Here is a 27282-nt window from a genome sequence, read left to right as displayed (position 1 = left end):
CCTTCCAAACATCAAATTTCATTAAGATCCGATAACCCGTTCGTAAGTAAAATACCTATTTTTTCTATTTTTTCCGATTTAACCGTCCCCTCACTCCCCCCCCCCACCCAGATAGTCGAATCGGGGAAACAAAAATTATAATTTAATCTGGCCTAGTTCCTAATACACCTGCAAAATCGTCCTAGCTTACCTGGAAGTGCCTAAACTAGTGAAACCGGGAAAAACACAGACAAACAGACCGGCCGACCGAATTTGCGATCACTGTCACTTGGTAGATACCAAGTATCATAAGAATGGTTTCTCATGTTTTATAAATAAGTGTTTTATTTATGGGGTATCAATATTACAATAGAAAATATTGTATTTATTTTTGGATAGAAGAACTGTAAAAAGATCAGTTTTTTTTTTTTTTTTTTTTTTTTTTTTTTTTTTTTTTTTTTTTTTTTTTTTTTTTTTTAATGGAGGAGATAATATTTTAATAAATTTATTTAATTCTTCTGGAAGAATAATATAGACAGCTGGTAGACAACGTGTATAAGCCTCGTGTAGTTAGTAATAACCAAAAGACTAAGCAGTTTTTTTTGCTATCTTAAAAATCTACATTTCGGTAATAAACCTCGTTTATAAAACATGTATTTACTTTGTGCAGTGTAAAAATTTTTATTTTTTTTGGCTTTCTTAAAATTTTGCATTTTGGCTTTAAACCTCGTGTATAAACCTCTATTACCCTTGTGTAGTCAGTAAAAGTTTTTGCTTCCTTATCAATCTTTATGTCGGCATGTTCAGATTTGCAATAAATAAGCTGGAAAACTATAAACGTATTTTTTTTTTTGGTTTTTTAATGATTTACGAAAAAGTTAATAAAATATACTATTTTTGTGTTAATGGAAGGTATGAAATATACTGAAGTCGAGGGTTCGATTCGCTTGTTTGTTTTCTTAGAAGCAAGTTCTGATGAAACTTATGTTTAATTGTCTCACAAAATATCTCTTAATGATTTTTATTTTTCTTCAAATCGTATTTTACTTTACCTGTGTTTTAGTGTAGGGTTTAATTGGATTTTTAATTGAGGCTTTGAAATAACTAAGCTAGATACCCCATAAATAAAACCACTTTTTGTTGCCATTTTAAGCATATTGGTTTTTTAGGTGACTTTCTGTTTATCTCTATTACATTTTACTTTGCATGGACACGCGTAAAAGCTTAAAAAATGTGTAAAAAAATAAATAAATAAATAATAACAGAAGAAAGATCAAAGTTGCTTAAATTGTCCTCTCTCGTGATCCAGTCCCACAAATCATCAACCGTTCGTAAGGAGATGCTTCTTTAACCGGAAAGAAAAAATTGAGACAACTGGAGCAAGAGAAAGAATAAGCATTAAAAAAACATGAAGTTTCTTTTAGGAGGGAGAAGGTACAAATAACAACAAAATAGTTTGGTGGCTATAGTAGGATTTTTGTGAAAGTTTTTATGTAAAACCTAAATGCGGCGAGACAGTGGTACTGCTATCGCTTAGGATGCAGCATTGGCGTTGAGCACTTTTACACCGTTGTTCATTTTGGGCATCGATGTGGCAGTGGTTTCAGCTCTTTCAAAACGGTTGTAAAGTCATTTTTATGTTTTCATCCTGCTCAACAGTCTTTTAACCAAATCACTGTTGAGCGGAAGAGTTGAGGATTGAATCAGCATTTTGAAAGGTAAAAATGAAAGTCTTCAACACTATTTTTAGCTTGAATATATGCATTCCACATGTTATTTAGCTGGTGCATTTTCAAGATTTGCTATTTAGTTTCGACCACCATTGTAGATCGACCATCATTTTGCGCTCTCAATCTGTATCTTTCCACGTTTAATCCCACTCTATTAGCTTTTGGGTAAATGTAGGTGCCAACATTTTCCAAACAGTTCGTGGTGATGAACTGTAAGTAATGAACCTCAATACTACCGAAAACTGAATCCAAATATAGAAGGTTCATTAAGCTTAGAGTTATTTATGAAAAACTAAGCGCATGAGAAAATTTGCCTTATTTTCAATAAAGGGAGAAACAGCCCCTAAAAGTCACAGCATTAGATTCAATGTATCTGAGGACCCTATTGTAGAAGTTTCAACCTCTCATCTGTAAAACTGTGGAATTATATGTTCTTTTTCCGAAGAAAGATCACGGAGGCATGTTTGTTTGTTTTCCCCAGGAGTGGTTGCATCGAACCAATAGTCCTTGGATTTAAGTGACCAGGGAATCGGAGGGCAACTAGCTTCCCTCTCACGCCACTTTTGCCCCCAAAATCACCCAAACAGAATTATGTGATAGCCACTTTGTTTAGAATTGTACAGTGATTTGGTTAAAGACTGTTGAGCGGGATGAAAACATGAAACTGACTTTGCAACCGTTTTGAAAGAGCTGAAACCACTGCCACATCGATGCCCAAAATGAACAACGGTGTAAAAGTGCTCAACGCCATTGCTGCATCCTAAGTGATAGCAGTACCACTGTCTCACCGCATTTAGGCTTTACATAAAAAACTTTCACGAAAATTCTACTGTAGCCACCAAACTATTTTGTTGTTATTTGTACCTTCTCCCTCCTAAAAGAAACTTCATGTTTTTTTAATGCTTATTCTTTCTCTTGCTCCAGTTGTCTCAATTTTTTCTTTCCGGTTAAAGAAGCATCTCCTTACGAACGGTTGATGATTTGTGGGACTGGATCACGAGAGAGGACAATTTAAGCAACTTTGATCTTTCTTCTGTTATTATTTATTTATTTATTTTTTTACACATTTTTTAAGCTTTTACGCGTGTCCATGCAAAGTAAAATGTAATAGAGATAAACAGAAAGTCACCTAAAAAACCAATATGCTTAAAATGGCAACAAAAAGTGGTTTTATTTATGGGGTATCTAGCTTAGTTATTTCAAAGCCTCAATTAAAAATCCAATTAAACCTTACACTAAAACACAGGTAAAGTAAAATACGATTTGAAGAAAAATAAAAATCATTAAGAGATATTTTGTGAGACAATTAAACATAAGTTTCACCAGAACTTGCTTCTAAGAAAACAAACAATCGAATCGAACCCTCGATTTCAGTATATTTCATACCTTCCATTAACACAAAAATAGTATATTTTATTAACTTTTTCGTAAATCATTAAAAAACCAAAAAAAAAAATACGTTTATAGTTTTCCAGCTTATTTATTGCAAATCTGAACATGCCGACATAAAGATTGATAAGGAAGCAAAAACTTTTACTGACTACACAAGGGTAATAGAGGTTTATACACGAGGTTGAAAGCCAAAATGCAAAATTTTAAGAAAGCCAGAAAAAATAAAAATAAAATAAAAATCTGGGGAGTTTTTTGGCTGTTACTAACTGCACAAAGTAAATACATGTTTTATAAACGAGGTTTATTACCGAAATGTAGATTTTTAAGATAGCAAAAAAACTGCTTAGTCTTTTGGTTATTACTAACTACACGAGGCTTATACACTTTGTCTACCAGCTGTCTATATTATTCTTCCAGAAGAATTAAATAAATTTATTAAAATATTATCTCCTCCATTAAAAAAAAAAAAAAAAAAAAAAAAAAAAAAAAAAAAAAAAAAAAAAAAAAAAAAAAAAAAAAAAAAAAAAAAAAACTGATCTTTTTCACAGTTCTTCTATCCAAAAATAAATACAATGGTTTATGCTCGTCACAACATACCATTCATTGTTCTAAAAAAAGAGTAAAAAAGTAAATAATATTTTCAGGTTAAATAGCTCGGGTATTTTCAAATTTCCATTAAAAAAAGGCAACATTCTACACTAAAATGCAGTTAACTGCTAATGCTCTAAGCCACAGAACTGAGCTTATGAACTACCAGAGTAACTCTAACTGTTCCTGTCGTGATGCTCAACCAGCACGTATGAGATCAAGACCAAGGGAACTAGGAGTAATTAGGCTAAATTAGGGGAATATTTTGAACTTAATCTTCCAAAAAGTAAAGACACTGACCTTGCTTGCTGGGAGCTCAACCACCGTAGCAGGAAAGGCGGAAGCTACCCGTTGTCTCCCCGCACTCTGTATTATTTCTGTCGAAGATTTAAAAAAAATCTTAAAAAAAGAAAAACAAAAAAAAAGGTCATGTTTAAATAATCTTTGTAACAAGTTAATAGCATTACACCCATAACAGTCCGCCTTCTAATATACTTAGAATACAGCAATAAAATTTAGATAATATTTATAGGATATCTTGCTTAGATATATTCAAGCTTCCATAAAAAAATAGCCACATTTTAAACTAAAAGGAAGTAAAAAAAAAAAACAAGAATGAGGAGGAAACATCCTTTTAAACAGAATTTTGTGATACAAAATAAAAAAAAAAGTTCCACCGGAATTGTTTCTAAGACAACAAGCAAGCAATTGAAACGCTTGTCTTTAGTGTCTTTAATCTCATCTATTAAAAATGAAGATATATTTAATATGCTTTCAAACGAAGGTTCCTATGCAAAATAAAGTGGAATAGCGTAACAACCTTAATTATATGCCCTTCCATATGCTTAAAGTTAATTTTTATTAATCGAGGCTATATTAATCGGAAAATTAATTCCAAAATAATAATATCGTTAATAGAATTATTTTAAAAGTATAGAATAAGCATCAAAAGTATAGCAAGTACAATTAAAAATACAACTGAGTACTTATATTATCAGTAAAAGTACATTAGGTTTATTAAAAAGTAAGCAAATCTTTAAATCTGCTTTAGACATGTAATATTCATCAGTAGGCCAACTGAAAATACATAGAAGTACCAAACTCGCTTTACAACAGGAGTAAACCAAAATCCTTCCCACTGCTAAAATCTTTAAAAGTGAATTTTGGATAATCGAAGGTTCTATTAAATCGGTTTTCTTTTAGACTATTAAACCAAAACAAAATATCGATAGCTCTATTAAGAACACTGAAAATAATTAAAAATGAGTCGTCAGTCCCCAAATCATTCAAATTTTGTAGATTTGATCTCCTCCAAAGAAAAACCCATTATATTTGCTCCCAATGGTTTGGGTTAAACATCAACTTAAATCTCATTGTCGACCTTTTGTTTTTGGTCAATTATGTGGTTAAGTTGAATAGTAGCCTACTCAGAACATAAATGTCTTTTTATCAAATTTCAAGACAGAATAAGAACAAATAGTTCCCGAGCCGCAATAATTTGTACAAGTAAACTCTCTGTATTAGATGTTTGTATATCCCACGACCCACCTCCATTTTTGTTAAATTTTGTATACTTAAACCAGATATTATGACGAAAGCAGTTGAAATTCATCGTTTTGTAAGAGCATTTGTTTTGGTATTTAACGTACAGCAGCAGATTCTTAATAGGAAATGGAAGACAACATGTGTGATGTAAACAGTGGAGGCAATGATCTGAAAATCTAACATCCAAAGATCACGAGTAAAATCGTATTTCAATAAAACAAAAATTAAACGAACGCTGTTTGAAATTATATGGTTAGGAATCGAGCATTCTTTGACGATAATTCTGGTTCTACATCCATTCTCAACAATGACACCTTTTGCTGAACGGCATTATTTCCTATTGCCGTCCACCACAGTGAGGCATGCTCTACTGGTGTCAGGCTTATTCTTCACCCCCTTTGGAAAATTCCTCCACCATGTGAAATTGAGCAGCCAAAGAGACGGTATCGCAAATAAAAATAATGAAGAACAGAAGGAATTTTGGAATATTCTATCTATAGAATATAGGCAAAAAGTAGGGTATAGCATATATTTTTACATTTTTATTGATTTTCATTCTTTGTCGTGCTTTTGGGGGTTGAGTTATCATAGCAGAGTAAGATAAAGCTTAAAGAAAATAATGTGAATAATAAAGTAATAAAAACAATAAAATAATAAAAGTAATATGAAAGGTTAAAGAATATAATATGTAATTAGTAGCAACTGTAGAAGAGTCACCTTATGATGGAAGTGCACAGAGTGCTGGGGCCAAGAAGTACGAATAATGACTTCTTGTGGACTTAGTTTGGTACTGACCAGAGCGGTCACTAGCCAAAATGTTGAGGGGGGATAGATTTACCGAGTGTCTGGTCATTTTTATCGACTGCTTTGGGTAATATTGCTATTAAAATTACTGTATTTCTTGTTCTTTACACAACTACAGTACACGATACCAGTTCACCCTTGGGATCGAGGACACGTCGACTAGGCGTAGATCAAAAGATTTTCCCGACTGAAGTACCTTTAAGTGGACTTTTTTTTAAAACTCAATTTAAACAAAAGGAGTGAAACTCTAATTCAGAAACAAATTTCCCGTCTGAAGTAGCCTATCTGTACTTGTGTGACTTTTCAGGAAGGAATGCGTCACCGTAGGGCATTACTTCATCCGCAACCAGGAAGCTCAATAAGTAGCTTCTTTGATACTTTTAAATCGATTGGCTATCTCAGATTTTTTTTTTTTTTTTATCGGATAGAAGTCTGGTCCTCCGTGGCGCAAAATCGTAATTTGGTGCTATAAATGGGAGAAAACGCAACTTCCCCGTGACATAATCTTTTTATTATCTTAAAAAAGCTCTAGAACTCCTAATTTACTTTCAAATGTGTCCTCTCACAATCATCTAGGACTATCGATTCTACACAATCAACCCTTGAAAAAAAATTAATATGTATCCGTGATTTTTCTTCTAAAAAAGCAAAACACCACATTTTTTAAATAGGAGCTTGAAACATCCACAGTAGGATTCTCCAATGTACTGAATCTAATAACGAGACATAAAAAGTCAACATAAAAATCGATTCTTTTGCTGTATTAAATAATAAAAATTATGATTAATAAATATTCTATTAAGACTCACAGTTACTTCTTATGACACTCAAATAGTTTTTGTTTCATTTTATGCTCATTGGTGTTAATTTACATGTAGGTTACGCTACAATAAATCGGTTGACAAACCTTAAGACGAATCATTACAATAAAATTGTCTAAAACTCACAAAACAGAATCGTTAGATTTTACAATAAAGATTACTTTTACAAACTTTATTTCAAAAACATATAGGAAAATCATCGCATTTTGTCGAAGACACATGTACATACACAATAAAAGAAATATTAAGGAAGAATGAGACAGGAATTATGAAAATCAAGCATAAACATATAAAATGTACAGCTATATTAGATACCTTTCAGCTCTACGTTAAATTCCTGGAATATTGTAATTGGCCCTACTTCATCCTCTGATGAGACCTGAAACGTAAACAAATTTCTTCTTTCAATTTCAGTCTTATCCAAAATCTATTAGTGACGGTCGTTTTCAGTCTCACTTAGCTGTTGAACCTCAATCAAAGTTTGTGTAAAAACTAACTGCACTGGCACTTTCCATTAAATCGATTAGGGATGGTGGTATTCAGTCTAACTTAGCTGTTGGATCTCAATCAAAGTTGGTGGAAAAACTAATTGTACTTGCAGTTGCCATTAAATCCATTAGTGATATTCGTTTTCAATCTAACTTAGCTGTAAAACCTCAATCAAAGTTGGTGGAAAAACTAATTGTACTGGTAGTTTCCATTAAATCCATCAGTGATGGTCTTTTTCAATCTAACTTAGCTGTTGGATCTCAATCAAAGTTAGTGGGAAAACTAATTGTACTTGCAGCTACCATTAAATCCATTAGTGATATTCGTTTTCAATCTAACTTAGCTTTTGAACCTCAATCAAAGTTGGTGGAAAAACTAATTGTACTGGTAGTTTCCATTAAATCCATCAGTGATGGTCTTTTTCAATCTATCTTAGCTGCTGGATCTCAATCAAAGTTAGTGGGAAAACTAATTGTACTTGCAGTTACCATTAAATCCATTAGTGATATTCGTTTTCAATCTAACTTAGCTTTTGAACCTCAATCAAAGTTGGTGGAAAAACTAATTGTACTGGTAGTTTCCATTAAATCCATCAGTGATGGTCTTTTTCAATCTAACTTAGCTGTTGGATCTCAATCAAAGTTAGTGGGAAAACTAATTGTACTTGCAGTTACCATTAAATCCATTAGTGATATTCGTTTTCAATCTAACTTAGCTTTTGAACCTCAATCAAAGTTGGTGGAAAAACCAATTGTACTGGTAGTTTCCATTAAATCCATCAGTGATGGTTGTTTTCAATCTAACTTAGCTGTTGGACCTCAATCAAAGTTTATGGAAAAATTAGCTGTACTGGTGCTTTTCATTAAATCTATTAGTGACGATCATTTTCAGTCCAATTTCCCTGAATGGGCTTTCTCAAGATTCCTAAATCCCGAGACAGCTTCACCCCAACAATTATTTTACTCTGCTTGAGCGAAAGTTTTACGCCGATTAAAACCACCAGGCATTGAAAATATCCTTTTTCTGGTCTCCTCGTAAGTTCATGCGAGGTTTCAATGCCCATTAGTGTTAAGAACTGTCGAACCGACACGAAAAAAATCATGACTAGTCTGAGTTAGTAAGTAGAAGATTTGCGTCTAACCTCTCTTCTGAACTGGTAATAAGTGAATCAACTGGAAATGCTATTGGATCGTCTTGGTCTCAACAACTATCATCAACGTAGCTTATATGTGATATAGTTTAAAGCGGTAGGAGCTATGACTTGCAAGAGTCAGTGTATTCTGGATCTATATATGATTATTCATTTAATTAAGAAGACCGCAACAATAAACCTATCCCTAAAGTTAATTAGTCTACAACAATTTAATAGTTTTTGCAAAGGGTCATCTGCACAAAATTTGTGTAGAAATATTAGCCAGAATTTCATCGAAATTCTATTTCGCAATCCAAACAAAACCTAAATTACATATTACTAAATTCGAGTTGTTCTTGGTTGAATTTCGCTCTAATTGATGTTTATGCAATAAGGCACGTTAAGTTCTTAAACGTGCTTAAACATTCAACGTAAGTTCTTAAACGTTAATTTTGCTCTAATTGATGTTTATGCAATAAGGCACGTTTAAGTTCTTAAACGTGCATAAAGCACTTTATTATTTTTTGCTCCCATTAAACTTTTAGTATACCTGCCCACCACAAACAAACTCAGATAGATGGTTGCGTATACACTTGGGGATCAGTAATGGCATAATTTAATAAAAATTGTAAGGGGGAGGGGGAGTTTGAGCAAATTTTCCCAAGTCAAGTGAAAATGTCAGGAAAAACTGAACAATGAGCCATCGTAAAGGTACTATATAGTAGGCCTACTATAAAAGTACTATAAAGATACTTTATAGTAATATAAAGGTAAACATATAGTGAAGAAAACCCACCCATTTCTGTTGTTGTTTGAATAATGCAGGTTTATCTTAGTTTTGACAAGATTTTTGAAGAAACATAAATTTCAGCTGAGGGGCAATCCCAGGTCTGGGAGGGGCAGTTGCCCCCTGCGCCATAGAAAATTAGGCCCGGGGGATTAGCACCATCGCCACCCTCCAAGCTTTTTTGGTACTAGTCCACCCCTGAGTTTTACTACTTACTTTTGTCCTTTCCCTGCATAGGTAAATAATCTAAATTCAGAATTCCTGGCTATAAAGAGTTAATATTTGTGATTTGGTAAAATTTATCACATTTAGTTTACCTTTTGCTGCTAAGCAGAGGAATATATTAACAGGATAAGCTTGTTTTGGTGTTGCTTGGTTGTTCTACATTTGCTTGTTGTTTTTTTTTTGTTGTTTTTTTTCATAGGCATATATTTTGGGGGTGATACCTAATGCAGGGATACCATAGGTATTCTATGGTAGGCAAACCACTTGACTGGGTAGAGAATTTAAAGTGCCGAAACCCTATAGGCAAGTGTGTATTCTCCTGATGAGCCCTTGTGTTGGATTGTTGCCTCTGAATTATTTGTCTTTACTGTTTTTATTGTTTGGTAAATGACGACTTGTACTTATTGACGACATGACTGCCTGTCCATGGATTATTCTTTATGGCTGATTGTGTATGGCTATGCTGTTTGACCTATGTGATTGTGTGGATAAGTAGGGTTAGGGCCTTATTCAAGTGATGGTCTATATTAATCACTAATTTAGGAAAGCAGTCTTCCTTTTCTCCTTCTGTCTTCCTTTTTTTTTAATGTGTTTGTGCTGTTGCATTAGTAATTTCTCTTTTCGTTATATATATATATATATATATATATATATATATATATATATGTATATATATATATATATATATATATATATATATATATATATATATATATATATATGTATGTGTGTAAACCTTTTAACTGTTCCCTTCAGAAACAGTCAGAAATTAGAGCTTTTAAAGCCTTTTTTGGAGATCATCAAGGGCCCGAGAAACCTTATTCCAACATTTGGTTATTAACAACATTCAAAACAATAAGGCCATTTTTTAGTTTGTTCATTCTCCTGTAAAATGTGACATGTAACTTAACACCTTTTGAAAAGCCAAAACCGCCATGTAGTACTAGATTTATTCATGTTTCGCTCACCCTTTTTTGAGACTGAACATTTAAGAAGAATGTCTTTGTATGGGTTCGTTCTGCTAAAAGATTGCAACCCTTACTCGCCAAATCAAAAAGACCGTTTTTAAATCAAAAATTTTAATCTAAGTTTTCAAATCTGTAATCTTTATAAACTTAAATTTTCTAGCTCCTTTATCAGCAACCCAACAGACTTGCTTGTGAGTATGTTTTTTTGTGGTTATACAGTTTGTTCCTTCTAAACTTTTTATGTGAGCGAGGAGAAGCCCTTCACCAGATCAAAAAGACCATTTTTGAATCTCAAAGTATATTTGTTTTTAATAAGAAAGGAAATTTAAAATTTCTATAAATTTAAATTTCACATATTTTAAATCTTTACATTTTTATTTAACTTTTATAATTTTAAATATTCCAAAAGGCAATTTAAATTTTTTTCATTTCCCTGTGTAATGTGTCATGTAACTTAACACCTTTTGAAAAACCAGAACCGCCATGTAGAACTAGATTTATTCATGTTTCGTCCACCCTTTTTTCAGACTAAATACTTAAGAAGAATGATTTTGTATGGCTTTGTGCTGCTAAAGGATTGAAACCCATACTCGCCAAGACCGTTTTTGAATTTCAAATTGTATTTTTTCTTCATTAGATAAAAAAAAGTTATATTTAAAATTTCTATAAACTTGAATTTTACATATTCTAAATCTTTGTATTTTTATTTAAATTTTGTACAGTAATTTAAAATTTACAAAAAGGCCATTTTAAATTTGTTCATTCTCCTGTAAAATGTATCATGTAACTTAACACGTTTTGAACAACCGTAACCGCCCTGTAGTAGCAGATTTATTCATGTTTCACCTACCTTTGTTCAGACTAAACATTTGAGAAGAATGTTTTTGAGTGGCTTCTTTCTGCTATTACATAAAAAAAAAACTAGTTTTTTTAACTGAAAGTAAGGAGCGACGTTAAAACTTAAAACGAACAGAAATTACTCCGTATATGAAATGGATTGTCCCCTCCGCAATCCCTCGCTCTTTACGCCAAAGTTTGACTCTTTGCCACAATTCTAATTTTTAAAACAATTAAAAGCTTTAGCGTAAAGAGCGAGGGATTGCGGAGGGTACAATCCATTTCATATACGGAGTAATTTCCGTTCGTTTTAAGTTTTAATGTCGCTCCTTACTTTCAGTTAAAAAAAACTACTTTTTTTTATTTAATATCATAAAGAAAGCATGTCATAATATATTCCCTATCATCGACTGAGAAATAAAAACAGGATTCAGAAAATTAAAGCCTGAATTTTTCTTTTTCAATGAATGGAGTGGTGTACAATACTGATCACCAATAAAAGAATTGGTTTGTTTTGGATTAGTAATCTTCAAAAAAGTTTTTTTCTGAAATTTCATGAGAGGTTCAGATGGCTACAGCCAAAAACCTTGGACCGATATTTCCTAACAGATCATATCAGTTTATTTTTTAGAGGAGTTAACATAAATAAAAAGAAGAAAAAAAACAGATCATTTTTAAATTTCTTGATAATGAGTAATTTTAGTATTTAGCTAACATCATGTTAATCGACGACAGAAACTAAAAGATCAAGGTTAATCTGTTTAAAATATAAATTGTTGTTCGTTACCGATAAATAGTAAAAACAAAGAAAATAGTAGGTACAGGATTGGCACTACTGTAGACTGGAAACATAAAGAAATACATAGAACAATGTTTTAATTTTGCCTAAAATCAGAAGTAAGAAATGTCACCCATAATGAATATTTAGTAGTCTTTATCTCATTCTGGGAATATTAGGACGAAAAAAAAATGAGCATCTTATTTTTCCTAGATTGTTATGTCAAATAAATTCTATTGCAGCTAAGAATATGAAGATCATTCCGTGACTTGACTAGATTTGGGTTATACAGAATGGCATAATTTTTATGTTTTTATGAAATGATCCCTTAGTAATCCATTCACTTGCACACAGAGGAGAGGGGGTTCCTTTGGGGTTGTGCACCCCCAACAAAATTAAACTTTTCTTTTCTTTTTCTAATTTTTTTATACAAGTGACACGTTTCAAGTGTGTCTTTTCTCCCCCCCCCCCCCCAAACAAAAAAATTCGGTCTACATAACAACTTTCATCTGATAAACATGTTTGTTAACTATTTTGCATATATCTTTAATCAAATTTCTGGTGTGTTCGTGACCTGGTGAAATTAGAGAAGTATCCAAAATGTAATTTGATTTATTTTCATACTGTGCTGTTATAATTTCTTCTTCTTCTTTTTCTCTTATACCAAAAACCTTATTTATTTTTACTTTGCTTTCCTGTAAAATTAGGAAAAGTAGTCTTGGGCCCTTTTTGCAAAACGCCAAGGAATTATGCAATTTAATTATTTTGTAGGATAGGGAATTCGATGAGGTCAGTATGTAGTAACTTTAATGCAAGTATTAAAAAATTACATATTAATCGATTTAAATCTGAGCTAAGTATGGGACTGCTCGGTAAGTATACCTTGGAAACAGATGAAAACTGAATGGCAATAAAATTTATTATGGTGTTTTGGATTTCTGTTTCTTTATTCAGTTATTTGTTTTAGTTATTGTGTTGCGAGAGCAACACTTTGGTTTTGTCGTATTTTTTTTTTTTTTTTGTTCTTAGCACCCCGATTTCAGCTTATTCCTAGAAAATGGTAAGGGTCTAACCTCTGCGGTTTTTACGGAAAGTGTGGACCTTAGGCCGGATTGATGAATATGACTTTACATTTTGGAAAGCTTCGTAGAACTCTTGCCTGGGGCCAAAAAGGATGGTTTTTGCTTGTCCTTGAGCCAGAGCCTATAGTGTGTGAAGTGAAGAGGAGTTGTATAGCCTATGTCAGAGAGGACTATCTGAAGTTATGCAGCCAAGCTTTCGTTTCATCAAACCATGTTTCTGCTTTCGAGTGGAAAGCTCCGTTCTAGCAGGCAAGCAGGCAGGCGCCAGTTTCAAATTGAAGATGGACTAAAATCTATAAGTGTTAAATATATGCGACAGTTACCCTGCCCCACAGCCAATATATCTTCTTTGAGTGATAAATAGAAAAATTTAGAGAAGCAAAAAAGCGGCATTTTCCCACGGGTCCGAAAGTGCTGCCATCTATTGTTTCTACCCATTTCTGTTCGTGATTTCAGCTGAGTTTATCATTCGGTTTTTCGCACTTGGGATTGCGGTAGAGAAATGGTATCAGATGTGCCTCTTAAACTTTAAAAGTTCTCTCATTGCTAAAGAAATTAGAGTTTATCCTTTGCTCCTTTCTAAGTGATGACGTTAGAAAGTTGGCCTACGGCAAAAAAGTCAACTTTTGAACTAAGACAGATAGATTTTTTTTTCGACGGCAGTCGATAGCTTTTGATGAGCTGATCAAAGTATATGTCATCCATTTTTTTGTACAAAAATTCCTTCATGAGATATACCAGTTTGAAAATTTAAAGGGGTTGACAACTTCAGTAGTAAGGTACACACTGAAACCAAAAATAGGCCGATACCAATTGTGAGACATATAGGGGAGTTGTAAGCAACAGTCGGCTGTTAGCTCATAATCATCCTCGGCAATGAGGGGTTCGCAACTCTTACTAGTTGGTGTACCTATTTTTTGTTTCCGTTGTATTTGATGCTAAGACCAATTTGGTTCCAGTGGTAAGACATGTAGGGGACTTGTAAGTAATAATCGGCTGTAAGGCTACAATCATCTTTAGCAATGAGGAGTTTGCAACTTTTGCGAGTTGGTGTACCTAGTATGTATTTTAGCATCCTTACAGATTAACAACTTCAGCGTTTAGTCGCAGCGAGGAAACAAAACCAAAGTGTTGCTCTCGCAACACTTTACTCGGCGAAGCCGAGCAAAGGTTGCCGCAACACCTCACGTTGCCCATGCAACGTAGATCTAGTTAATTATTGTTTATTATTCTTTTGGGGCTATTGTTATTTCGGGATTATGGCATTATGTAGTTTCATTGTGTCTTGTACTCATGTTTTTATTTCTCGGTACATGGTTTCACCCTCCAACTCCTTATACAACATATTTGTTATTGTTATTGTCTGCTTGCTAGATTTTCTGCTTTGCGAGCCATGCCTTTGATTGACTATCGACTGATTTTGTTTGTTTTTTAAAAACAAATTCCTATTACTAAAAAAAAAAACACACACACAAAAGTCGTTCTAAAGTCACACATTATAACTCCCAACGGAAATCTGTTTTATTTTACAAGCTTCTTTGTCACTTATTCCATCCTACTTATTTAGCTTTTTGTGAGGTCAAATGAAATAATGTACCTTAGTCAGAATCATATTATAAATTCTAAGGATGGTCTCCCACATTTTAAAAAGAAAATAATCAAAATTTGAAGTAAAACTGCGTTTACTGTTATATATAGGGGAGCAAAGCATTGGGATGGGCTTAACGCAAGTGCTAAAGAATTACATATTAATTAATTTAAATCTGAGCTAAGCATGGGGCGGCTCGGTAAGTATTCCTTCGCAACAGAAAAAAAAAATTTGAAAAAATTGAAAAAAAAATTTGAACAACCGCTAATTGATTAAATTTAGAGATAACTCGGTTTTGCAATATGACCTTGTGTTTTGTGCAGAACAAACTAGTTTTTGGCCCTAAATTGGATAAAATAAGCATAAAACTTCAAAAACTAAGTTAAAAATACTACAACATGACCGAATCATGACAGAAAGGTAATCGATATTAAAAAAAGACGGAGGAAGGTTGAAAGAGGAGAAAAAAGTAGCAAAAGAGGAGCAAAAAAGTAGCAAAAACCCACCTTTTTAGTTTTTCTGGAGAAAGATATACAGTCCAAAGTGAATATCTATGTTTGCTTGTGAAATTATTCTAGTTTTTCTTATAAGCCTTTGATACAAGAGTTTAAGGTATATATATATATATATATATATATATATATATATATATATATATATATACTTCCTGGGGGGGCTTCACCACCCCCCAAGCCCCCCCCCCCCCCGCGCGTAAGTCGTTACGCGCCATATTAGTTACGCACCATTGTAGTTGTGTCCCTGTGTCCCACCTGTGAATAGAGATAGATATATATAAATATATTTTTAACTACGTAAAACTTGCGAATAAACAACATTCTTTGCTGTCCCATTGTCTGTGCATATAAATAGATTGTCAGGTTTACCAACTCTTGAACATGCAACATATAATTGTCCATGGGAAAAACAATCCGTATTCAGATCTATACCTCATGATTCTAATGATTGCCCTTGAGCTTTGTTGATGGTGATTGCTAATCGAACATTCTCTGTGTCCCCGTCGTCATTTATATATCCCCCTGTGCCCCCCGGCGTCCCCGTTGTAGTTGTGTCCCTGTGTCCCGGTCGTCATTTATATTCCCAGTATCCCGGTCGTCATTTGTGTCCCAGTGTCCCTTATGTTTGAACAGTTGTTCTTATGAAATTCGGGCAACAAGTCAAACCTTAGCGTTAACAGCTGGGAGGGGGGCTGTACCACTTGTATGAATAATTACTTGTTTTTTTTTAAGTTTTAATGCCGCTCCTTACTTTTGTTTGAACAAGAAACCTTTGGTTCAAAATTTGCTGTCGTGGAAAGAGGCAGGTGCAATGGGATAGGTTACTGCGATCAAACCAACTTAGCTTTGCTAATATTTCTGAGAATCGTGACATACTTATTGCGATAAAATTGTTGTTATTGCAATATAATTTATATTATGAATTACAAAGCAAGAGTTTCGTCACGATTCAAATACATTTTTTTAATTAAAGAAAGCAAGCAAAGCAACCCTAAAACGCTTATTCAAACATGGTTATTCAACAAATATGTTTGCGGATGAAGTTTAAAAGCACCAACATTGCAAGTTTAAAAGCACCAACACTAGATGCACTGAAAGAAAAACTGATTGAAGTTGCAAAATCCATCACAAATTGGTTCCAAATTAACAAGCTTGTCCCTAATTTTGTTAAAACCAAATTTATTATTTATGGAAGATCAAATCAAAAGTTGAAAAATATTTCTCTGAATAAAATTACCATTGATACTATTCATGAAATCAAAAGAGTATACACAGCAAAATATTTAGGCATCGTTTTTGACCCTAACATTAATTTTAAAACACATATATCGTTGTTGAGACTAAAATTATAAAGAAATATAGGTTTGCTCCACCGACTAAAATTTTTATTCTCATATAAGGTTCTAAGAAAACTATATTTTTGCCTAATTGATGCACACATCCAATATTGCTCAGCTATATTTTTGCTGACTTTTAAATCACATATTAAACCACTACAAACCCTGCAAAACAAAGCTATTCGAATTCTAGATAAGTTTTTACAACACCCGAGGAGTACAGATATCCACTCTGAAACACGTACCTCTTACCTGCTTCTAGACATAATGACTCTTACACAGAAATCTCATCTACTATTATCTAGTTGGTTTTCTAAGATTCAACATGTACATAATTTCTTTTTAGACCAGAATTTACTGTCCAAACATCAAAATTCACTGATAACTAGATGTGTTAACCCATACAAACTACCTCTGGTGAAAAATGAAAGATCCCGTTTCAACCTCCGGTATATGATCCCATCAATAGCCAACAAATATTCATTACGTAAATTTGTTGAGTTACCAAAACGATCTTTCAAGAGACGATTAAAAAGTTATATAATGGAATCTGTTTGCAAAACGGTTGGTAAAATTTTTTTATTTTATATTTTATTTTGGCCTCACTCCACTTACTCCACCTGAAATACTCTCATTAAAGATACTGTTTTTTTTTTAATTTTATTGATGAAATAGTGGTTCATTTTTTGTTTGTTCTGTATCAATGAGGATTGTTAAATTTTGTTTATATGTCTTGCCCAGTAGTCGAGCTTGTCTCTCCATTTGGGCAAGTTGAAGATTTTGATGAATATGAATTTTTGAATAAATGAATCTGAATTGAACCACTCCCCTTTCCATTATAATTATCTACCTTAGTCGCAATGCTATTAACCCGTTCTGAAAAGATACCCTCAAAATTGCGCAAGTCTGGCTGAAGTGTCTACAATTTCGTTTGTATATAATGCGGGTAAGCTTCTCTAGATTTTTATTTAAATAAAAATACATTGTGTGACGGATACTGTAACGCTGTCCCTCCTTTCCGTCTCCCAAATCTGTCTTTCAAGAAGGACTTGAACCTTGCCCAGATATGAGTGTAATACCTTAATTGGATCCGAATGGGTAATATCAGCTGTAAGAGTGTTGAAGGGGTCTCCAAACTCAGCCCTAAAAACACAAACATTGCGCGAGGCAGAATCACAAAGATAAAAATCTGGCAATTCAGGGGTGAACCAGCTCCACTTTGTCCTACTCCACCTGGTTCCCCTCCTCACGGTCACTGTGAGTGCTGTGGGGGTTGGTCGCTCCCGGGTCTGCTTGCACTTCCTTAAGCTCGTTGGGTGTTAGCTCATAATCTACCCACTCATAGTCTCTGTCAAGTCCGAGATCCCTAAAAAAAACGTCTAGTGATAATGGGAGGAGCTACAGCATTTGGGTTCATCCTCACACTCATAAATTTACTCCCTCCCACTCATTTTTCTCTGAGCCCTGTTCTCTCTCCATTAGTGATTCAATATCATCTTAGAGATTGTAAACCCCTTGAGCTGGTAATAATATTGTTGAAAGAACCTAAAGAATAATAACATATTTCCCCTTAGAAAAGGTTTGGTTTTAACCTGTAAAAAAGAATATATTATTAGAAAGCAAAACCTATAGCTCAGTTTTGAGGGCCAAATCCCCTCCGAGAACTGTCCACTTATTAAGCTGAAAAAAGAAACCTACACCTCTATTTTTGAGGATCAAACCCCCTCCCAACATCGTCGAATTGTCTCAGCTATTATCCTAAAAGCTATAGCTCTATTTTTGAGGGCCCCTTCCTCCTCCCAGCAGCATCGAATTGTCCCAGTTACCAAACTGAAAACCTAGCCTACACCTATATTTTTGAGAAACAAACCCTCCTCTCACTGGCATTAAACAATGTTCCCTATTCCCTTGAAATTCCATTATGAGTCTTGAATAATTACACTTTCGGAAGGGATATCGATAGGAGGAGTGTTGGCTACTTCTTCTCCAAAGAAATCGGTCAGCACATCGTCAATCCCGCCAAAATAATTTTCGGGAACCTGGAATAAAATTAGAAATTCATTTTCCCTCGATACACTTTTCGTCCTGAAAAAAAATAATATTATCAAGCTGAGGCCCAGGCTGAACGTATTTGAATTAATGCATGCTTTGGTTTTGGCTCACCGCACATGAATAATTAAAACAAAATTTATATATTAAATTTTTTTGGCTAAATGGCTTTCTCAGTTTTTATCCGACGACTTTTATAAAAAAGGGGTGGGGGAGGAGGCATAGTTGCCCTCCAATTTTCGGTTACTGAAAAAGGCAACTAGAACTGTTTATTGTCTTACGAACTTTTTTATTAGTAATAAATAAACGTAACTTACGAATTAACTTACGTAAGGAACTTCTTTATTTGCATATTTTTATTACATATATGAGGGGGTTCGCCCCCTCGTCATTATCTCGCTCATTACGCTAAAGCTTGAATTTTGTCCCAATTCTTTAAGAATGACCCCTGAATCACAAAGGCAGTAGAATAAATTGTTGAAATTACTAGAGTAAAGAGCAAGGTATTGAGGAGGAGACGAACGCCCTTGTATGCGTAACAATTCCTGCTCATTTTCAGTTTTAATTCAGCTCCTTACTCTCAGTTGAAAAAAAATTGTTTGTTTTCTCATTTGTTTAAATAATGCAAAAAAATCCATCACCCCTTTCATGGAAATTCTTTTCCAGCATGATAAATTCCTCCATGGAAAAATCCTCCCACGTAACCCCCTCCCCCAGACATTCCCCCAATGCAAAAAAGTACCCCTGAAAACGTTTGTACACTTGTCAATTACCATTACTATATGTAAACAATGGTCAAAGCTTGTAGCTTGCAGTCCCTCCCCGAGGGCCTTTGGGGGATTAAGCTGTCCCCAAAGACATAATTATTAGGTTTTTTTTACTATGCGGAACAAAACGGATATCTCGAAATTTTTATCCGGTGACTTTGGGAAAAAAGAGCGCAGGAGGGGGCCTAGGTGCCCTCCAAATTTTTTGGTCACTTAGAAAGGGAACTAAAACTTTTAATTTCCAAACGAATGAGCCCTCTCGCAACATTATAGGAAAACTGAGTTGATACGATCACCCCTTGGAAAAAAAAAACAAATAAACATGCAACCGTGATCTGTCTTCTGGCAAAAAATACAAAATTCCACATTTTTGTAGATAGGAGCTTGAGAACTCTACAGTAGGGTTCTCTGATACGCTGAATCTGATGGTTTCGTTAAAATTCTATGACTTTTAGGGGATGTTTCCCCTATTTCCTAAAATAAGGCAAATTTTATCAGGCTTTTAACTTTTGATGGGTAAGACTGAACTTGATGAAACTTGCATGTTTAAAATCAGCATAAAATACGATTCTTTGGATGTAACTATTGGTATCAAAATTCCGTTTTTTAAGAGTTTCGGTTACTTATGAGCCGGGTCGCTCCTTACTACAGTTCGTCACCACGAACTGATTGAAATGTGTCACCGTTCGGCATTGCTCTCTCTGAAACTGGGATGTTCGATATATACAGTTTTTCAATAATTTCAAATCGATTGGCCATCTCAAAATTTTCAATCGATGAGACCTCTGCATTCTTAAAGTCAAAACTGTAATTCAGTGCCACAAAACGACAGAAAATGTCACTTTGCTGCAGTAACTCATTGTTGCAGTATCTTATTGGCTACTAAAAAAGGCACTAATACTTTTAGTTTATGTTCAAATAAACCACCTCCCGATTTACTGGGGTTATACTAGCTCGATACTATAAACCCTTAAGAAAGTAAAAAAATAAACACGTATCCGTGGCCTTCCTTCTCAAAAATAAAAAAACCCAACAAAACTCCGCATTTTCGTAGATATGAGATCGAAACCTCTACAATAGTGTGCTCTTAATTTGACAGTGTAATTTAACGTCACTACTCCCTTGAGGGGTATCCTGTCACTTTTTCAAAAATCAGGCAACTTTCCCCAGGCTTGTAGCTTTTGATCGTTAACATTAAGAAGGTTGATTGAAGTTTACCCTTTGATCCTTTAATTTTTAAAATTTAATACACTTATGTTTAATGCTTATTTCCCCTCCTAGGTTCTACATAAATCAACATTTGTAAGGGTTGAAATTCCAAAGTTGTTGTTATCCTTTACCCTACATCAGGCGTGCCAACTGAGAGAGGGGGGCAGTAAGGAGGTGTAATTGTCCCCTGGTTATTTTACTGTGAATAAGTTTGCACTGCATTAGGGCAATAAAGAGAAAACTATAATGTATACATATGCGCATAATATATAATTATTATATAATAAATAATATACATAATATAATATAATATGTAATGTATATAATATAATATATTTATTCATATATATATAATTTTCTCTTATAATTGTATATATATATATATATATATATATATATTATACATAATATACATATAATATATATATATATATATATATATATATATATATATATATATATATATATATATATATATATATATATATATATATAATAAGATATATATAATACAATATATAATATACATAATGCATTTTATGCATAATTATAATGCAGTTCCGTAGGTGCGGAACTCTTAAAGCAAAAATTTGTCCATGCTTGCAGTTTCCTAATTAAGGATAATGATCTAAATAGTTAAATCAAATCGAATAGCACGAAATAGCAGTTAAAAACCATGAAACAACAATTTTCTATCTACCTTAGCAAATTCACAAGAATGCTGGATTCGCTGTATTTTTTCTATATATTCAGAGACGTTCGAATTTTGCTTTAGTTTAATTATGACTCTCAGAAAGTTTATTTCTTTATCGTTCATCTTGCTGAATATTCATGGCTCCTTCAGCTGTGGCTCAAAAAATAAAGCCATAAAATGTAAAGATATAGACATGTTGGTAGATCTGATGAGAACTTTTGAAGTGAAATTGATGATAACCTCAACTGACTGTAAGGAAGAAAAGGTAAAGCTAGTATACTACAAAATTAAATCGATTATTTTAGAGGATGTAAACGCAGGAACTTCAAAAGATCTTGTACATATGCTAGAATTTGAAATGGCTCTAATGAGAGAGAACGAGACAATAGCTATGATAAACTATGATAAACTATACAAAATTGACAGCGAAATTAGAGAACTTGAACTTATATACAAGTCAAAAAATATTCTATTTCTTCAAAAACCTGAAAATGTTATGAATACAAAACCCAATGCATATGAACTAAGAAATGTTTTTCTCAGTTGTGAAGAGATAAGCCAAATGGAGAAACTTCTAATCGACGGTTCGAAGATATTTTCGGAGAGTCAAAATACTTGTCTTTGTTTTGTTTTTGACTCTCCAAAAGTAGCTTCGAACCGTCGAACCGTCGACAAAGAGAAGGAATAATTATTTTTAAGAGCCAAAGATAAATTCTTATTGAATGATACAGATTTGAACTGAAGTAGTTGATTGGAGAAATACATGGGCAAAATCAGACTGTTCATGTATTTCTCCAATTGACTACTTCGATTCAAATTCAAGAAAACCCTGCGTACCCTTCATGGAATTTCTCTTCCCCAATGAAAATCCTCCCACGTAGCCGACTCCCCTCAACTCCCCAAACCAAAATAGTCCCCCTGAAAACGTCTGTGCACTTCCCAATCACCATTACTGTATACAAACACTGGTCAAAGTTTTTAATTTTCTGCCCCTCCCCCGGCAACTGTGGGGGAGTAAGTCATCCCTCTCATCCACCTCTCACGACATTCTAGGACTAATGGGTCGATAGAACACCCCTGAGAAAAAACAAAAGCAAAAAGAAAAAACAAACAAATAAACACGCACCCGTGATAGATTTTCTGGCAAAAAGTACGAAGTTCCACATTTTTGTAGATAAGAGCTTGAAACTTCTAAGATAGGGTTCTATGATAAATAGGGTTCTTTCTAAGATAGGGTTCTATGATAAAACAATATATCTATTCAAAATCATATCATGCTTTCTTCATACTTACAGCATCATGTCTTATACCCCTTTCCAGATGCCTAAAATTTTAACTCAATCCCCATTAGTGTTTTAACGTATTATCCCTCCTCTTACAGAGGAATACAATAGGCAAGTCCGGGTTTAACGTGGCACGTTAGACTATCTTTCAGCAATTGCTACTTAGTAAACATGTTTTTTATGCTTAGGTTTAAATCTTCTTATTCCACAAAAGAGAGCAAATAATTTATTATTTAAATGTGTCGGACTGGACGTCAGACCGTTGACCTATCCTATCCTTTTTTAAATCCAGGCTCAAATCTTAAAGTTTGGAAATTTTCATCCGAAGGTCCTCTTTGCACTTATTCTAAACTTTACTGTTAAAAAATTTAGCGGGATGAAATAATTATTCTGAATCTTAGCAAACTATGTCATTTTAAGCTAAATCCCAAGCCTTAACTTGCAACATTTCTTTGAACTAAAATAAGACGGATTTCACAAAAAACCTAACAAGTGTTTTCCAAATAGCAAAGACTTCAGCATTCTGGGTTTCTAAGGAAGTTACTTTTGATAATAACCAGAGCTGGGATAGTTCCATAATGCTGGATAATCATCAATAAAGCGCTGTATATAGAAGCCTTCTTAAACCACCATCTCCAGCCTTCTTAAGCCTTATTGTTTTCAATAAAATGCTAAGACTTTAAATAGATTAATTAAATAGAACAAAATGAGGCGGTAGAAACGCGGTGAGATTTAAAAAAAAACGTTTCGTTTAGCTTAGGTTTAATATTCAATATTGCTCTTTTTCACTTTTTTTTTTTAGTGAACACGGAGGAAGAAAATTCAATTTTACGTTAGCAATTTACAATTATGTAAAGAAAAAACAATTGTGCTTTAGTTTATGATTTATATTTGCTATTTCTCTTTTCAGGTTCTCTTTTAAGTCAGCATGAAGGAAGAAAATCTGATTTCAAGCAAGTAATTTTTTAATTATTTAAAGAAACAAACAATAGTGCTTAAGTTCGCGACTAAAATTTGATATTTCTCTTTTAGAGATTCTTTTTTGAGTCAATATCGAGGAAGAAAAGTCAATTCCAAGTAAGTAATTTATTAAGTCAAAATTTCGTGTGATAGTGAAAATTATCTGAATACTGTTTACATGTTTAACAGGGGTGTAATTTACTATGGGCCAGGGGGGAGGGCAACTGCCTCCTCCAGCCCTAAATTGCCCCATCCTCCCAGCTGAAATTTATTTTCTACTAATAATCTTGTAATAACTAAGATAAGCCTGGCTAATTCATGCATCGAGAAACATGTCAGTTTCCTTTAGTATATCCTTGACTTTACGGAGTTATTCCAAAGCTTGGAAAAATGTCAAGTGTCACCCAATACCAGATGACACTGATATCCTGATGACTTAACCACGTTAGCTACTTGTCCCACTACACTTAACCCGTTTGAGTTTAGAATCAAGAAGTATACAACATTAATGTTTTACGTATTGAGTTTAGAATCAATAAGTATGCAACATAATGTTTCAAAAGATATTACATGTATAACAGGGGCGTAATTTGCTATGGACCAGGGGGGGGGGGGCAAATGCCTCGTCCAGATCCCAGTTTACCCCCACTCTCAGCTGAAATTTTATTTTCTACTAAAAATCTTGTAATAACTAAGATATGCCTGTATAATTCAAGCATCAAGAGAAATAGGTCAGTTTTCTTTAGTATATCCTTGCCTTTATGGTACTTTATGGCTCATTTTTATTTTCTCACTGTCATTTTCACTGGATTTGGAAAAATTGGCTCTAACTTTATCCCCCACTTTCCCCTAAGATTTTTACAAAATTACAACACTGATGATTAAGATCTAGAGAAAAACTTGGACCTCAGTTATCAGCGTTCTCATATTCAATTATTTTATTCTTCATGTTTTTATATCTTTTTCTAGAAATAGAAAAACGGGTTATTATATACATTGTCCCGAACTGCTTTATCTTTTGTCTACGAATCAATGGGTTTTAATATTCTGCAGCCAAGGTCTAGCGGTATTGTGCAGTTTTGAAGAGCCTATTTTACATTGTAATTGCTAGTTTGTTAAGGGTGCCATTTTGTCGGTATTTTTTCAACCACTGAAAAAAGGTCATAGCTGACCCCATGCCCAAATTTCTATTCCTCATGGGGTTTATTTCAATTTCTTGTTCCACTGTCAATTAAAAAAAAAATGAATTAAAAAAAAAGAAAAAAAGTTTTCAGATTAAATACAACTACAATATTTCGTTATTTTTTGTAATTAACGTAAAATTACACCAAGCCACCTTTAGATACTAGATATTTCGGGGTCGTGAGAAACCAGTAACCTCCATACCTCGAAGTCCATATCCACCCCGTTCATGTTACCATCCTCAACAGGTCTTATAACCCCAGCATGCAAAAGCATAGTGTAGAAATTAATAATGGGCTGTCGAACTTCCAGTTACACAAGAGAATGTCTTTGACAATTTACTTCATCCAATTCACTCAAAAGCCAATTGACAAGCATTTGACCTAAAATGATGATTAATATGAAACAAATTTTTAACAATTCGCACTATATCAGATATAGACCTCAGAGCGTTATCATCAAGATCATAAGCGAACATAGTTAATTGCCAAATTGCAAATATGTTCTATATTTACTATTTCACAAGCTTTTCTAAGGTCAATCTTTTTCTTTATGTTTAGGTTTGTTTTTTCTCAATAATTTATCACTTCCAAATTAGATTTTTTTTTTTCTTAAAACCTTTAAAAGCAGACTGGATATGAATAGACACTCTACATCAGCAAATGGATCAGAAATGGAGCTATTGAAAAAAAGCAAATAGCTACACATTAAATATAATTTTCAGAATGAAAAAAAAGAAGTTATTGAAAAAGAAAACTGGGCTTGGTACTTTTCATAATAAGATTTGTGATATAACTAGATAGGTTAAATCGATAAAAGATTGATGACTGAAGTCGGTAGGGAGTAACGGGGGCGGGCTACATCCTCTAGGAATTGTTTAATGGTTTTACTTTTTACTAGTAATATCGAACCGATACTCAATTCATTCACCAAATTCTCTTGTTTGCAATTAAAATACATAATAAGTACGAAAAACTTCCTATTCTATAGAGGTTTCAAGCTTTTATCCGCAAAAATGTAAAATTTTTAATTTTTTACCAGAAGAAAGATCACGGATGTGTTTTTCCTCAGGGATGACTGTACCGGACCAATAGTCCTAAAACATCAGGATAGGGTTCACTTGAACGGAAATTAAAGTTTATAGTGTTCTTTTTTATGTGACCAAAATAATTGGAGGGCAACCAGCCCCACTCAAACGTCCCTTTTCTTTCAAAAACCGTTCGATCAAAATTTTGAGATATCCACTTGTTCAGCATAGCTAAAAGGTTACAAAACTGCATGCATACATAAGCGGTATCACCCTATACTCTTTTTCTACGGTTTTCAGTTTTAATAAGCAGTACTAGGAGACCAAACTTCCATTCGTGAGAAGAATTTCAGACATAAAATGACATTCAGTGTACCCCTCCCCCCTCCGATAATGTATACCCCGAAAACCCTGATACACGGAAGAAAATGTTTGTGTGATTTTTTCAGATTCCCATCTAAAAAATGGAAAAATAACCCTGAAGTACAGTGTAATTACTAAGACACCAGCAAAAATTTTGAAAATGATCTTTTTTAAATTTTCATGTAAAAAATATGTCCCGCCCTTCACAAATTTTGATAGGCATCAGTCTCATGCATTTCTTAAAAAAAAAAAGATCTAAAGGAAATATTTTTCTCCCAATATATTTCCTTTCATTACTGACAATTTACTAAAAAATGTATCCACAAAATGAGTTTTTCAAGGAAAAGTAAAGAACTCCATCCAAAAATAAGAACAAATAGAATCAAATAATCTACCCAGCGTAAAATCGTTACAAATCAGCATCAATAAATAAATGAAACCCAAAACGAACAGAAATTACAATAAATAACCGAGTCAAACTAAAAAAAAGCAGAAAATAAAATGATTAAGACGTACAGCCACTACGCCTACTCAAGTCCAGAATATAATTTGCACTTCACTGAAAAAAATTATAGTTTTTTTACTTTGAAAATTTAAATAACTCGAAAATTATTAAAATTTTAAACAATAAATATGAGCATATGTATATTAAACTGACAACATATATTCTTTTGCATTTTTTCACTAGAGTGCAAATTATGTTCTGGCCTTGAGAAGGCATAGGGGTTGTGAGCCCTATCCATGTTAGTTTCTGCTAGTTTTGAGTTCGACTCGGCTATTTATTGTAATTTCTGTTTGTTTTTGGTTTTGATTTATTGGCGGTAGTTTTTCTAGTGCGTTTTTTTAAGTGACCAAATAAATTGGAGGGTACTTAGGCCCCCTCCCAAACTAATATTTTTCCAAAGTCGCCAGATCAAAAGCTTGAAATAGCCATTTTGTTCAGCATAGTTAAAAAACCTAATAACTATGTCTCTGGGGACGATTCATCTCCCGAAGCTCCCGGGGAGGGGCAGCAAGTTACAAACTTTGACCATTGTTTACATATAGTAATGGTTATAGGGAATAATTTCCACAAGAAGTGGTGTAAAAAGTTATATCTCGGAAACAACAGTATTCTGCTCTCTATATTGACAGTATTCTCTATACTGAGC

At 33.6% G+C, this 27282-nt stretch overlaps 1 protein-coding gene and 1 long non-coding RNA gene across 6 annotated transcripts in view; both read right to left on the bottom strand.

Annotated features, from left to right (window-relative positions):
* LOC136030133 (uncharacterized) overlaps positions 1-27282 on the bottom strand; it is a 149239-nt gene that overhangs the window by 18388 nt on the left and 103569 nt on the right. The window lies entirely within an intron of this gene.
* Positions 17545-25658, bottom strand: LOC136030134 (uncharacterized). Its single transcript, XR_010618192.1, has 2 exons — positions 24946-25658; positions 17545-18636 (listed from the first exon to the last, which is right to left on the bottom strand). It is a non-coding gene; the product is annotated as an uncharacterized LOC136030134 (long non-coding RNA).

The sequence above is a fragment of the Artemia franciscana genome, chromosome 8 (assembly GCF_032884065.1).
Source record: "Artemia franciscana chromosome 8, ASM3288406v1, whole genome shotgun sequence".
Classification (NCBI taxonomy): domain Eukaryota; kingdom Metazoa; phylum Arthropoda; class Branchiopoda; order Anostraca; family Artemiidae; genus Artemia; species Artemia franciscana.
Note: the sequence above shows the minus strand (reverse complement) of the source record. Positions and strands in the feature narration are given on the sequence as shown.